The following is a 13,387-nucleotide window of genomic DNA, read 5'->3' as shown; positions in this document are numbered from 1 at the left end:
CAATCCTGAGGAACTGAATGACCTCCTTCCCAGCCGGGAGCACGGGTTCATTCTAGAAGTCTATGACTTATTGGCTCAATCCAACACTTTTCATTTTGCACCTATACTTCATAAAAAGGAAAAGGAAAATAAAGAATATATATATATATATATATATATATAACAGCGCTTTTCACGATCACCGGAAGTCTCCGAGTGTTTTACAACCAAAAATGCACTTATGATGTGTATTCACAGTTGTAATGTAGGAAACACCGCAGCCTGTTTGAGCACATCAAGCTCCCACAAACCGCAATATGATAATGACCAAGTAATCTGCCCCTTTGCGTATTTTAAAATGTTTATTGACTGATAAATGCTAAGGCACCGGGGATAACTCCCCTGCACTTCCAGATGGAATAGTACCATGGGCTCTTTCACATCGACCTGAGGGGGCAGATAGCCCCCAGTTTAATGTCAGAGGGGAAAGTGCTGCCAACTGAGCCACAGCTGACAACCAAAGTCCCTTGTGAATGAATATGACATAAATAAATATAAATCCAGGCATCCAATGGCTCAACTATACACATAGGTACATAGTTAAATCAGACTGAACCTGGCCCCAACGGTACCACAAACCCTATCGTGGAGTTCCGCTGGTAGAACAGGCACTGACTGTAGGTGTGATCTTGAACCTGACAACAGAATAGCTCCTTCACTGTGTGAGTTGTGCTCTAAGATCCAACCAGTTTGTAGGTTAGCTAGAACTTCACGGTAATTCAAATAATTTGTGGACCAACTGGCTCATTTCCTTAAACAAAATAATATTCATTGGGTCATGAATCGTTACAGGTTTGGAGATCATTAATAGATTGTGAAACACCAATCGATTAGGAGTGCTGAAATGGTTGAGGATTATTGATACAGCAAGAAACATCATTCAGTTGCAAGCCATCGATTGTATGGGAAAGTTGAAGGTTTGGAACTATCAATAGATCAAACCATTAATAGATTGAGGCACAGCTGATGTTTATTAAACACGATCAATGGCAAAAATACTAAGAAATATAAATTGTTTTGCAATATGACAGCCTGGGAACACCTATTGTTACGAAAGTATAATAATTTCATAATATTTTTTTGGATTATAGTAAAGTAGGTTTATGGGAGTGAGTATAGTTGGTTCTGTCTGTGAGATTAAAATACATTTGGAGTCAGATAGACTGCAAGCTTGGAATCATCAAAAGAAGCTAGGTGTAGAAATGTGTTTGAAATGCTAATGGATAAACATGGGTGTTGGCTTAGCATGCAAGGTGGGATGGGAGTTTGCCTTTTTAGATAAATGAAAGGATTGTATGGATTTTAAGTTCACAAGTAGCCAGCTAAGCAAGGCTAAGGAATGTGTTTATTTTTCCCGAAGGTTACTGATAATATTGGAACATGACTTTTTCTTTATTATGGGAAAGGTACCGCTCCAAAGTCATATGGAACAATAGAATTTACAAATTAAGGAGAGATAAAATTATATAAAGGAGAATGAAAGGCTATGTGAAGCGAGGGCCATGTAAGATCTAACAGCAGTGTGTGAAACAGCCTTCAAGAAGCCTCCAGCCTTTTGTGCATAAGCCGGCTCTGTCCAGTAACTGAATTTGGAGCAAACCATTTGCAATTCCACTGCCAAGTGAGTACTGGGTTAACTTGCTGGTTTTCTTTGAAACCCAAGGGCCTCTTCTGCACTGTGTGATTCTGAGATTCTGTGATTCTCTGATTTTGGACTACTGCCTTAAAGGGGGTGTGTAACTGAGAGCCAGGTTAATTCAGAATTTTAGGATTTGCTACAGCATCGTGTAATAGCAGTGTTATGTATGTTTTTGAAATCTTTTATTTTGTCAATAGATATATTATAATTTAATTTTTAAAATCTCTAAAAGCCTTAGTGGACTCTTCACCTCTGAAGCCAGTTCACTCATCTTCTCTTAATAATTACAAATTGAAAACCTTTGTGATGGCGTGACCATGTTTCCCTTGTGGATTTGGTCCGCCTGGCCACATATCATCTGCTACGCCATAACACATGGATCTGGAACTATCTCTCCATTCGCCTGTCACTGTTTCTGTTAGTTGGCACAGCGACAGTTACTCCTGATAGTGGGACATTGAACATGAATGGCAATGTGCACAGAGCAGGTAGTTATCCTCGTTAAAGGTAGAGATCCTCTTCTGCAATGAGGGAGAATCAATTGTGTATTAAGGAACTCTGTGCTATTTACCTAAAAAATATTTCCCCAACATAATATTAATGACTATATTAATAACAATGTTAATAATTCATTTTGCCGTAGTTTTTAACATTCGCAAGGGGTTTAAAGGTATAAATTCAGAGCAGAAATTTGTGTGGACTGGTAATTACTGAATATTCCCACATTGATTCCTCGTTGGAGGCTTCATATCACAATACCATTTCCCTCCGATCCTAAAATGTCTCACAATGCAACTGCAACCGTATGAAAAACATGAGCTTGGATTCATATCGTCCCATAGAGCACTGACCCTATATTCATGTTCAAAAATGTGATTCAAATCACTTCAGCCACTTCACCGACTCAGTTCTGTCCAGTTCATGCACCATGTCCGATCTAACCAGAATCTCCATCGCGGCGATCCTGAGCACATCTCATTGGAGTAATGACCTCACCCATCCAACTCGTGAAGAATTGATTCTCTGCACGAATGTACTGAATGGAAAGCCTCTCGGGAGTGTGGTTAAAGGGCTAAGGGCTTTTGAATTTGCGACAACAATCTGTAATACCCATCGGATATATTTCATTGTGACAATAGGTTTTCAATCAATATTTTGCCATAAAGAAAGTCATAGTTCATGCACGTTTTTCCCGTGGTGTTCAGAATGTTGTGACTGCACCAGAATCACAGAGCAGCAAGAAATTACCAGGGAAATGTGAAAAAATGTATGTATTCAACCATCTGCTATGTTTCTGCTGCGATTGAAGTAATTTGGTTGAGGATATGCTGAGTGCTTTGTTGTACGTGAAAAGGCCGCATGTTCCATATGTTATAATCCCCGTTTCTCATCACAGTCATGAAACCGCTTTCTAACTTTGAGATGAAGATTCAGCATCACCAGGATAGGATCATCAGCACCGCAGGGATATCTCCAGGTTGCACTTGGTGACGTTCAGCTCGTCAGTTGTCAACAGCCAAAGAATTGGAATGATCCAGAAAATCGGGAAGGACTGAAAGCACCAGACAGACACAAATGGAATAAAGGGCCTGCTGTAAGTTATGGAGCAGTCAATCGTAAAGATTAAAATGTGGAACAGCATTTTTCAGGCACATCCACCCACACTCCACCGATCCATCCATCCAAATGAAGAAGAGTCATACGGACTCTAAACCGTTAACACTGGTTCTCTCTCCACAAATGCTGTCAGACCTGATGAGCTTTTCCAGCATTTTCTGTTTTTACATCCGCCCATCCATCCATCTTTCCAACCCCCGATCTGCCCATCTTTCCATCACTCCACCTGTCCATCCCTCCATCCGTTTATCTATCTATCTATCTATCTATCTATCTATCTATCTATCTATCTATCTATCTATCTATCTATCTATCTATCTATCTATCTATCTATCTATCTATCTATCTATCTATCTATCTATCTATCTATCTATCTATCTATCTATCTATCTATCTATCTATCTATCTATCTATCTATCTATCTATCTATCTATCTATCTATCTATCTATCTATCTATCTATCTATCTATCTATCTATCTATCTATCTATCTATCTATCTATCTATCTATCTATCTATCTATCTATCTATCTATCTATCTATCTATCTATCTATCTATCTATCTATCTATCTATCTATCTATCTATCTATCTATCTATCTATTAATTCATCTATTCGTTATCTGTTGTTCATTATGTTTCCATGGTTAACCATGAAATAATTACTGCAGGAGTGAGTTCTGGAGGTTCAGTCGGACAGTGGTCAACAGAAGCCCAATAACTGGAAGGAATCTCGATGAGCATAAATTGCATCTATTCAACTTCCGATTTGAATTATTTTTTTGCCGCTTCATCGTCAAAACCAGAACCCGGCTCCAGCTTTCGTAATTCGGGCACAATCTCATGGAAAGAACATTAATGGTCGCTTTTCAGTCATTCGAAAAATACCCAAGAATATAGCTGCTTTCACCTTGTTTGCGCTTCAGGTCGCTGACAACCCCGTGTATTACTGTGTGCTGAGACCCTCAGTGAGAAAGGCCTCGGGGCAACTCGCACCGTTCCCGTGTTTTGTGAGATCAGTGAAAATAAGATTAATTAAGTTCGGCAACCAGGTGGCGCATCAGGCCGTGGATTCCCACCTCCTGACAGATACTTTCTTAAAAATACTTGAGGAGAAATGGCGTTTGATCTCGTATTTATGCCCATTAGTGTGACGTTTCCTTAGAGACCCATAATTGGGAAGTTTTAGTTCAATGTTAATCAACAGCCCAGCTCCAGTACATTGGGATGGGATGCCCAGTTATTCTGTTCGCCACGACAGATTCGGCCCCTTGTTTTAACTGATTTCAACTATGAAGGTATCTGTAATTACAGAATAATACAACAATTCCCTAATCCCTGTCGTCAGACTGTTTTCCCCAGATTTGAAATGACTATGAACGTAACGCAGTCCTTACAGACCGGCAGAATTATATAATTTCTGTTGAGCGCATTAGTCTTGAATTCAGCTCATTATAGATAGATTTTACGAATGACAACAGTGCCTGCGGCCGCCTCCCCCGTAGTTATGTTTGTTTCTCTCGTTCTGACCTTCCTTGCCTTTCCTGTGATTTGGAAAGTTGTTTTCCACTGTTCCTGGTTTGACGTTGGTTGGATCAACAGTACAGTGCGTCGGGGATCTGCACTTCTGCCCTGACAGAGGATTTGGCGGACTGTAGAGTTACAGACTCAGGGAGTATCATGGGGAATTACATCACACCCAGTCCTCGTCATTATATCACTTCTTAGTAAGTATTTCCATCCCAGAAAAAACCCGTTCTCCCCCTGACTGCTGTAACCCACATGTTATTATTTGTAAGGTGATGCTGCTGATGATGAAGCTACTTGAAATAATGGTGATGATGCTCCTGATAATGATGACATCTACCCAACTACTTTATGTTAGGATGGAGCCATCCAGACACAGTGATCGGGTCGGTTGCTGAAATGATGCCGAAGCTGAAATGATGCCGAAGACGGCATTAACACCACGTGATCTGCACCTTCAAAACAAATCTCCATAACCATACAAAGAGTCATACGGACTCGAAACGTTAACTGTATTCCTCTCCGCAGATGCTGTCAGACCTGCTGAGTTTTTCCAGCTATTTTTAATTTTGCTCCATAACCATTTGTTCTGGTATAGTCAGCAGCCCGGGCAACATCCACAGCTCCAGAATAATCTGATCGGTGAGAATGAAAACAAGAAGACAGACATCGTTGGTCAATTCTCTTCTACATTTAACAGATATACCAAGATAACGGAGCTGAGGCTCTGAACTGCGACGCAGCCGAGTATTTCTGTGCACAAGCCCGACGACAGAGATACGGCGGATCCCGGGCAAAATGCCAGAACGAGCGGCTCAGTTAATGCTCAGCAGAGGGCGCTCGAACACCGGGAAACAAGGGCAAATATTCAGCCTTAGTGTCAGATTCAGGCGGAGCTTCCTTAAAGGAGCAAGAAACCGCAACATTCTGTTGGGCCATGACCTCCGAGCTCCAAGGCCGTGTAAGTGGAGGATACACCAAAGATGCGCCGGGGAACACCCCGCCCGGAGTTCCCAGGCAAGGTTTACACGGCAATTGTCCGGGAAGTGGAAACTTCCCATGGGCAATTGCTCTGTACTGGGAACAAACAGAAAATACAATTTACATTGCAAACCTCGGATAGTTCCGACTGTCTTACGTCAAGAGTTGCATAGGAAAAGTTATAATTAAAACCATTTCTAGCTTCTGGGTAACTTTGTACAGAGCAACATCGACGCCCACGAGTCTCCTTCCACACCGCCGAACTCCCAGGGGCTACCCCCGCCTCTCAGACTCCAACTCCCCCCACGGGACACCCCCAAGCCCCGAGCCCCCAGGGGACTCGCCGCACCTCACGACTGCTCTCAGCCGCCCAAACCCAGCTCCTTATATAAAGAAAGTCCAGCGAATTCAGTAAATAGACGGAGAATTTCTCACCGCCTGGCAGCGGGGGACCCTGTGGATTGTAAACGGAAAAGTGAGACGGAGAGAAAGAAGCTTAAATAAAAGCAGAAGTGATATAAATAAATCGAGTTACCAAATCCAGGCAGGAAGCAGAAAAGGAGAGAGCGGGTTAAAATTATTGAATCGTGCGATGGCAGTGATTGAAAGGAGGATCTGAACATTGTCCCTGTGCACGCGAGTGCCGCCTGCTCCACGGTACATCAGCCCCACACTTTATACCGAGTGTTTAAAACCTGAGAGATTTACCTGTGAAGATCAGCGAATGAGGTCCCCATGGTGAATAATTTCAGTGCCGTCTGCTCTCACTAGTTAAAGATTTGAAACATTGAACTGTGACAGGCGAGTGTGCACCTCGTCTACAGATTATCCCTGTGTCTGTCTGTGCTTTCAGACACCTACACAATGCCGAATATAAAGTTGAGACGAAGAACGATGGGCGATGCATAGGGAGTTTGATAAAAATGAGAATCAGTATGGTGATAATGCAGAGAAACACTAACAGAGGGACATAAATGAAGGTGAGATTGATTACATTGAGTGGTAGAGAGACATATTAACAGAGAGAGATTTTTAATGCTGAGGTGATGACAGTTAGTAGTACAAGGGGAGAATAGCAGAAGGGTATTGATGCAGAAATGTATTTATAAATATAAAGGCACAGAAAATAAACAGTTGATAATGGCTATTCTCCCATATGACACTTGGTGCAGTGAACTGCGGGAAAGGGATCATCACTGCTCTGTGTAAAACAAATGGACAAGAGAGACTAACACTGACTGAAGTTCTGGGACACACACAGTCTGTAGACTCCTCCACAGGAAACATGAAAATTTGAGAATCTTGGGCGTTTTAATCAGGAAAATGGGCATGACGCTAAAGGAAACAATGGGAAACAAAGGCAAACATTAGCACACAGCTAACAGAAAATAACAGTAAGTTAAAATAAAACAAACTCGTGGTATAGGAATCTGAGCACCTTTACTGTGACTTGAGTGAGGGCCTCCTCAGTGCATGAGCTCAGTGCCTGGTCGTACACAGTTACTCAAGAATTAAGCAATACTCAATTATTAGTGCACTGTACAATCCCTCTGTTAATATTAAACCAGAGGTCACCTCATTTAATACTGCACTGCACTGTTACACTAGATGATGTCTTAGCTATTACTGCATTAGATATGCCTCCACTTATGTTAGACGAGGCCCTATTTTTGTTATTACTGACCACAACATTTTAATGCTTATGTTTATATTACACTAGACACGGCCCCAATCGAACTACACTAGACCACATCTCACTTTATATTGCATTCGTTCCTTTTTTCAGTTATTTGCAATAGATTGCATCTTTGTCAATGTGATCCTAGGTCATATCTCAGTTATTATTGCAAGAGGTCATCTCCATTAGTGTTAGGCAACATCCTGTCTCAGTATTACACAAGATAATGTCACTCTTTATATTACAATAGCCTGTGTCTCTGTTTACGTACATGAGACCCAATCTCATTTATTGCGGCATTACACATGTCTGCTTGCATTACGCTGGAGCATGCCTGAATTACTACTGCTTCAAAAGGCTTTGAAGTGTTCGATGAGCCATGATTGTATTGAATGGCGGAGCAGACTCGACGGGCTGAATGGCCTTCTCCTGTTCGAATGTTCCTATGCTTCCAGATCCCGTACTATTGGCATTATTCCGAAGCAGACACTAGCCACATAGCCAAGTAAGGTAACGAGCTGCTACTTAGTCTTTGTGTATGTTGTGTACATCTGCCAGGATATTGGCAATGTCACTGGACTCCTCATATTGTAACCTGGCCCCCAGTTGCTGGGCCAGGAAAGATGCCGAGTCTGAGGTGCCGGCCTTCAGATCAGAAGTCTAATTGAGGTCCCGCCAGTCCGTTCAGGGCGATGTTAAACAATCTCCGGAATACTGGGAAAAGAGTGGGGCGGGCGGATTCTCCTGGTGTCCTGGGCCAACAATCCACCTTAAACAAACACCACCCAATACAAACACATGCATCAACCTCCCAGTTCATTGCTGTGGGGAAAGGAAGGCGGCAGCACAACTGGCAGAAAGAAAAGCTCTCCTCCCCCACCCCTGTACACCAGAGTATTGTGGGAGGGGCTTTCACATCCGGATCACAATCCAAATGAAGAGGCAGAAAATTGCAGTCTCCTTTTATCTTATTCACACAACACTTAGCCAGCGACCCGGGAACCGTGCGGCCCATCAATGTTCTCAAAAACACTGCGCTGTGCAAATCAACTCGGCCCCGCGAAAGTATTTCAGTCCAGCTCTGAGGTCCTGTCTCCCAGTGCAGCCCAGGGCTGCAGTCTCCAACTCCCCGTCATATAAACCCTCAGCTCCAGGCAGCAGAACGATGGGAATCCTCCTTGTTTTCATCCTGTGTGTCTGTTTACCCCGTGAGTACCGATCAAACAAACCGACATTGTGTGGATTTAATATCAAGCTGCCCGAGTCCATCCCAATTACAGACACTGTCTGGGGTTTTTAACCCCGTTCTGTGGTTCGGCTCTGATGGTCCATTAAACTTTCTCTGCTTAATTTCCAGGCTCTTTCAGTCAGTCAGTGACACAGACCCCGGCAGCGGTGACCAGAAAGGAGTGTCAGTCTCTCACCATCACCTGTGTTTTCTCCGGTGCTTCGCGGTCTTATTACCAAAGGGGACATTTCTTCAAACAAACCCAGACCGGGACAGAGCGGGAGCGGATCTCCAGCGGGGGGAGATTTGTTGTGTCGGTGAATAAAGCAGAAAACACATTTTCGCTGGAAATTCGAGATGTGAGAGTTGAAGACACCGCCACCTATTACTGTAAAGCTCAGTACGAGTACAACACACACACAGTGATGGGCCTCGGCTTCCCGCGATACAAAAACTCTCACTGCAGATTATCACAGAAACAAATGAAAAAGCGGAGTTAATCTGCAGTTAAACCCCCACAGTTCCGCCTCACACCGTCTGCCCCACTGTCTAGTTTATAATGAGATTTGATTATTGCCGTTAACATCTTGAGTTTTATAAATGCCGAGTGTGCGCGGATGGTGATGTCTTTCCCAGGATCGGTGTCAGTGAATGGGGATTTGGAATGACTGATCCCAGTTACAAACCCCTAACACCAGATGTGATTCTGGTCTAACAGCTGGAACCGGGAGCCGCTGTCCCCGCTGTTTAACTAATGTCCCCACAGCTCACCAAGTACCCGGGGGATTTTATACTGACTTGTAACACTGTGTGGATGGAAGGGGGAGTCACAGTGGGAGAGAACTTAACAAATACCTCTGTATAATTTAAATATAAATTCTCGGGGCCCGGATAGTGAATTGTCGGGTTGATGTTATTAGCGCTGTCACCTGGTTACATTTCATTGTAATTTCCACCATTCAGATATCTTTCTTTGATATTTTTCTCGCTTTATATGAAGCGAACATCTCGTTCCCGGGACCATTTACTCAGAGCTCAGGGCCTCACAAAGAACAGTTTGAACCGAAAGAGACTTTGAAACATTGAATATTGTTTATTTATTTAAATCCGCTGAATAATTGGGCAGTTTCTACTGTCTGATGACGATTTCCTGGCAGGTTGGGGTGTCGGTGGTTGTTGTACCGGGGAGACAGAGAGCCCTGTCACTGTGGTGGGAGACTAAATATTTGGATGGATCCGGGACAGTGGTGACTGTCACAGCCGGTAAGTAACTCCAAACCCCGCCGGGTTACAGCCTGTCCCGGGTAATGTTCACCATCAGTTTATTATTGATATCAGAAGAGTTTGGGTGGGATGTGGGAGTTGACGGAATCGGGACCATTATTGGTTTAACGGGCACATCGGGGACAACATCAACATCACGGACTCACACACTCTGAATCGCTTTTAATGAGCGCAGATTGTCGGCAATCCGGACTCCACTCCCGGTGTTAACTGTGACCGAGGGAACTGTCTGTCACTTAGAGCCCGGGAGCGGGGTCACAGAGCTCTCTCCTGGGCAGCAGATTGCAGTCGCGCAATGTGAATGAGGTACCGGGTGACAAACTCAACACAACTGCGGCCAGTTCGGGTACCTGCAGCGGCTCGTTCAATACCTGACCCGGGAGAAAAACGGGACAGTGACACAACGGACTCCAGATATAAGAGTTCCTGATGTGGGTCCAGATGGAATTTTATTATTGGACAATCAGTGACTGAAATTAGTGACATTGTCCCCGCCATTTCTTTCAGATGCCTCCATATAACCAATCAGTTTCCTCCTTTTCCGCCTTCAGACCGAAATGTGAATGTTTGGGACTGCAGACACTTCTCTATATTGAATGTTGATGTTTGAGAGATGGGATTGCTGTAATTCATCTGTATCCCTGATTACTATGAACCGAAACAACACAGTGCAGTGAGCGAGTGAGGGTAATGCATTAATCTTATAAAGGAGAACAGGGACAGAAGGAAACATTTATAAACTGGGGGACCGTTCGTTGATAACCAGCAAGAAATAATTAATCTAAAGGGAGAGAAGGATTGGATGATTTCTGGGCGCCTTTCAAAGTACAATCCGACCCCAGGGTGTTGGGTGAGGTTTGTGGAGGGAAGGACTGAAATAGACTCCAGTCCAGAATGCTATGTAAAGTTTTGTTCCCCTTACAGAAGAGAGATCAATCTGCATTGGAAGAAGTGCAACAAAGGTTCATCAGACTGATTCCTGAGATGAAGGGATTGTCCAATGGGAAGAGGTTTAGTCGTCTCGGTCTATATTTCCCAGAGTTTAGAATAAAGAGAGGTGATTTCATGAAAACATATGATATACTGAAGGGTTTTGACAGGGCTGATTCTGGCTCGGAGTTTCCCCAGACTGAGGAGTATAGAACTCGGGGTCACAGTTTCAGAATAAAGAACTGGGAAGGAAAAAATATCTTGACTAGAACCATTGTTGTGAATCTGTGGCATTCTGTCACTCAGAGAGCGGTGGGTGTTCAGTATCTGTTTGCTTTCAAGACAAACTTCCATAGGCTTGCGGACACAAAAATATCAGGGATATGGGGAGAGTGCGGGAATGTGACGTTGAGGTTGTAAATCAGCCAGGATATTACTGAATGGCTGAGCAGATTTGAAAGGTGTTATGGCTGCTCCTGCTTCTATTGAATGGATTCTCTGCTTTGATTTCTTACACTCCTGAGGAAAGAAATCAGCAACAGTCCACATCTATCTGGGAAGATTGAACAGGCTGGGTCTCTTCTTTCTGAAAAACAGAACCACGAGGAGAATCCATAGAAATCTCATCAATAATGAACGGTTTTAGTGTGGATAAATTGTTCATTTGTGGCTGAGTCCGAAGCAATAACCGTCAACATATGACAGTCACTAACAGAACAGATTTAAGACAAATGAATTTAAACAAAGGCAGTTCAGAATGTGGAACTTGCTGCCTCAGGGAGTGGTTGGAGAGAGTATTGATATATTTATTGGAACACTTGAAAATACAGGAGGGAGAACGGAACACACCGACAGAGGGAGCTGGATGGAAATGGTCAATTAGATTTCGGGTGGGGTCAGGCTGGAATTGAATGTATACACAGGCTGAATGGCTCATTCCTCTTCCGCATTCTTCTTCCTCGATAATGTAACATTGAGAGAAAACTCCGCCCCGTGAGCCCGGGAGAGAATCAGTCAATGGGAGGAAAGAATTGAAATTGTCAGACAGCCGGAAGAGGCAGTTCCCAGTGAGTAACAGTAAAACCACTGCGGAAACTGAACAGACTGAACCCAACCGACAACTGAGAGAGATTGGGACAAGTTCCCACGGTTGCAAAAAGTGCAAACAGCACAAAATAAATGTGAAATAAAGGGAATATGAAATTAAAGAAATAAAATGAAATTAATTGCACCTATTTGAAATTAAGCTGAACTGGAGAAAATTGGACCCTATTGATAGAACATAAAGATTTAGAGCCAAAGGCAGATAGAAATTCCCGAGCAGTTTTAAACCGCAGTAAATGATTGACCTTTCACCACGAGAGATGCTCACTCTCAGTTTGGCCCAATTGGTGCTGATGAACCCCATCGGTTTGTGTTGGATCTTGCTGTGCACATTGATTCCACACAGCTGTGTTCCTCTCCAACAAACATGTTTTTTAGGAAACTGGTTGCCTCGCTGAACATAAAATGCTCCCTCGAGTTTGCCTCTCACCAAAGAAAATAGAAACGGGAATGTAATGTAATTCATAGAATTGTCCAGCACGAAAGGATGATATTCGGCCCATCGTGAAGGCGCTGACCATTTAAAAGTGCAATCCAATTGTTCCCACTGCCCATGAATTTTCTCTATAGCTCTATATTTGTATTTACATTTCCAGCACAGATCTTTTATCCGTTTGAAAGTCACTATTGAATCTATCCCCAACACCAATTCAGACAATGCAGTCCTGATCGGAAGAATTCGCGATGTAAAATAAGTCATCACCTCATTCCCCACTTGGTCATATTTTCATAAGAGTGAACACGGTTCAAACATGCTTCCAGCAAATAAACTTACTGCAAAAAGCAGAGCTATTCACTCGATTGACAGATTCTCCTGGACAAACAGTGGTTGAACAAAAAGATAGTGTTCATTTTTTTATCCTACAGATTCCAGTTCCATGATTTCCCGGATTTCGCCTCTACAAACGTCTGCTGCCGGTGACACCGTTACGTTAAGCTGTGAGTATTCAGGTATCTGTCAGTACACAGTACACTGGTACCGTCAGTCCCCAGGACAGGCTCCGGAATATCTGCTTCAGAGACACACTTCAGGAGAGGAGAATAAAGAAAACGCTGCCGGGGGGAGAATTTCTGCTTCTATCCATTCTACCGAGAAAATCAGCCGGTTAACGATCTCCAAACTACAACTGAGCGACTCCGCTGTGTATTACTGTGCACTGAGTCGGCGCACAGCACAGTGATACAGAGCACGGAGAGAGCTGTACAAAAACCTCAACATGGTGCACAGTGATACAGAAACCGGAGGGCACTGTACAAAAACTTAACATGGTGGGATTACAGACAGACTGTGATTGAGAGCACTAAGAGAGCTGTACAAAAACCTGACCATGGTGAGATTACAGACACACAGCGGTACAGAGC

This window comes from Cetorhinus maximus, chromosome 23, assembly GCF_964194155.1.
Source record: "Cetorhinus maximus chromosome 23, sCetMax3.hap1.1, whole genome shotgun sequence".
NCBI lineage: Eukaryota > Metazoa > Chordata > Chondrichthyes > Lamniformes > Cetorhinidae > Cetorhinus > Cetorhinus maximus.
The sequence above is the reverse complement of the archived record's forward strand: the minus strand, read 5'-3'. Positions refer to the sequence as shown.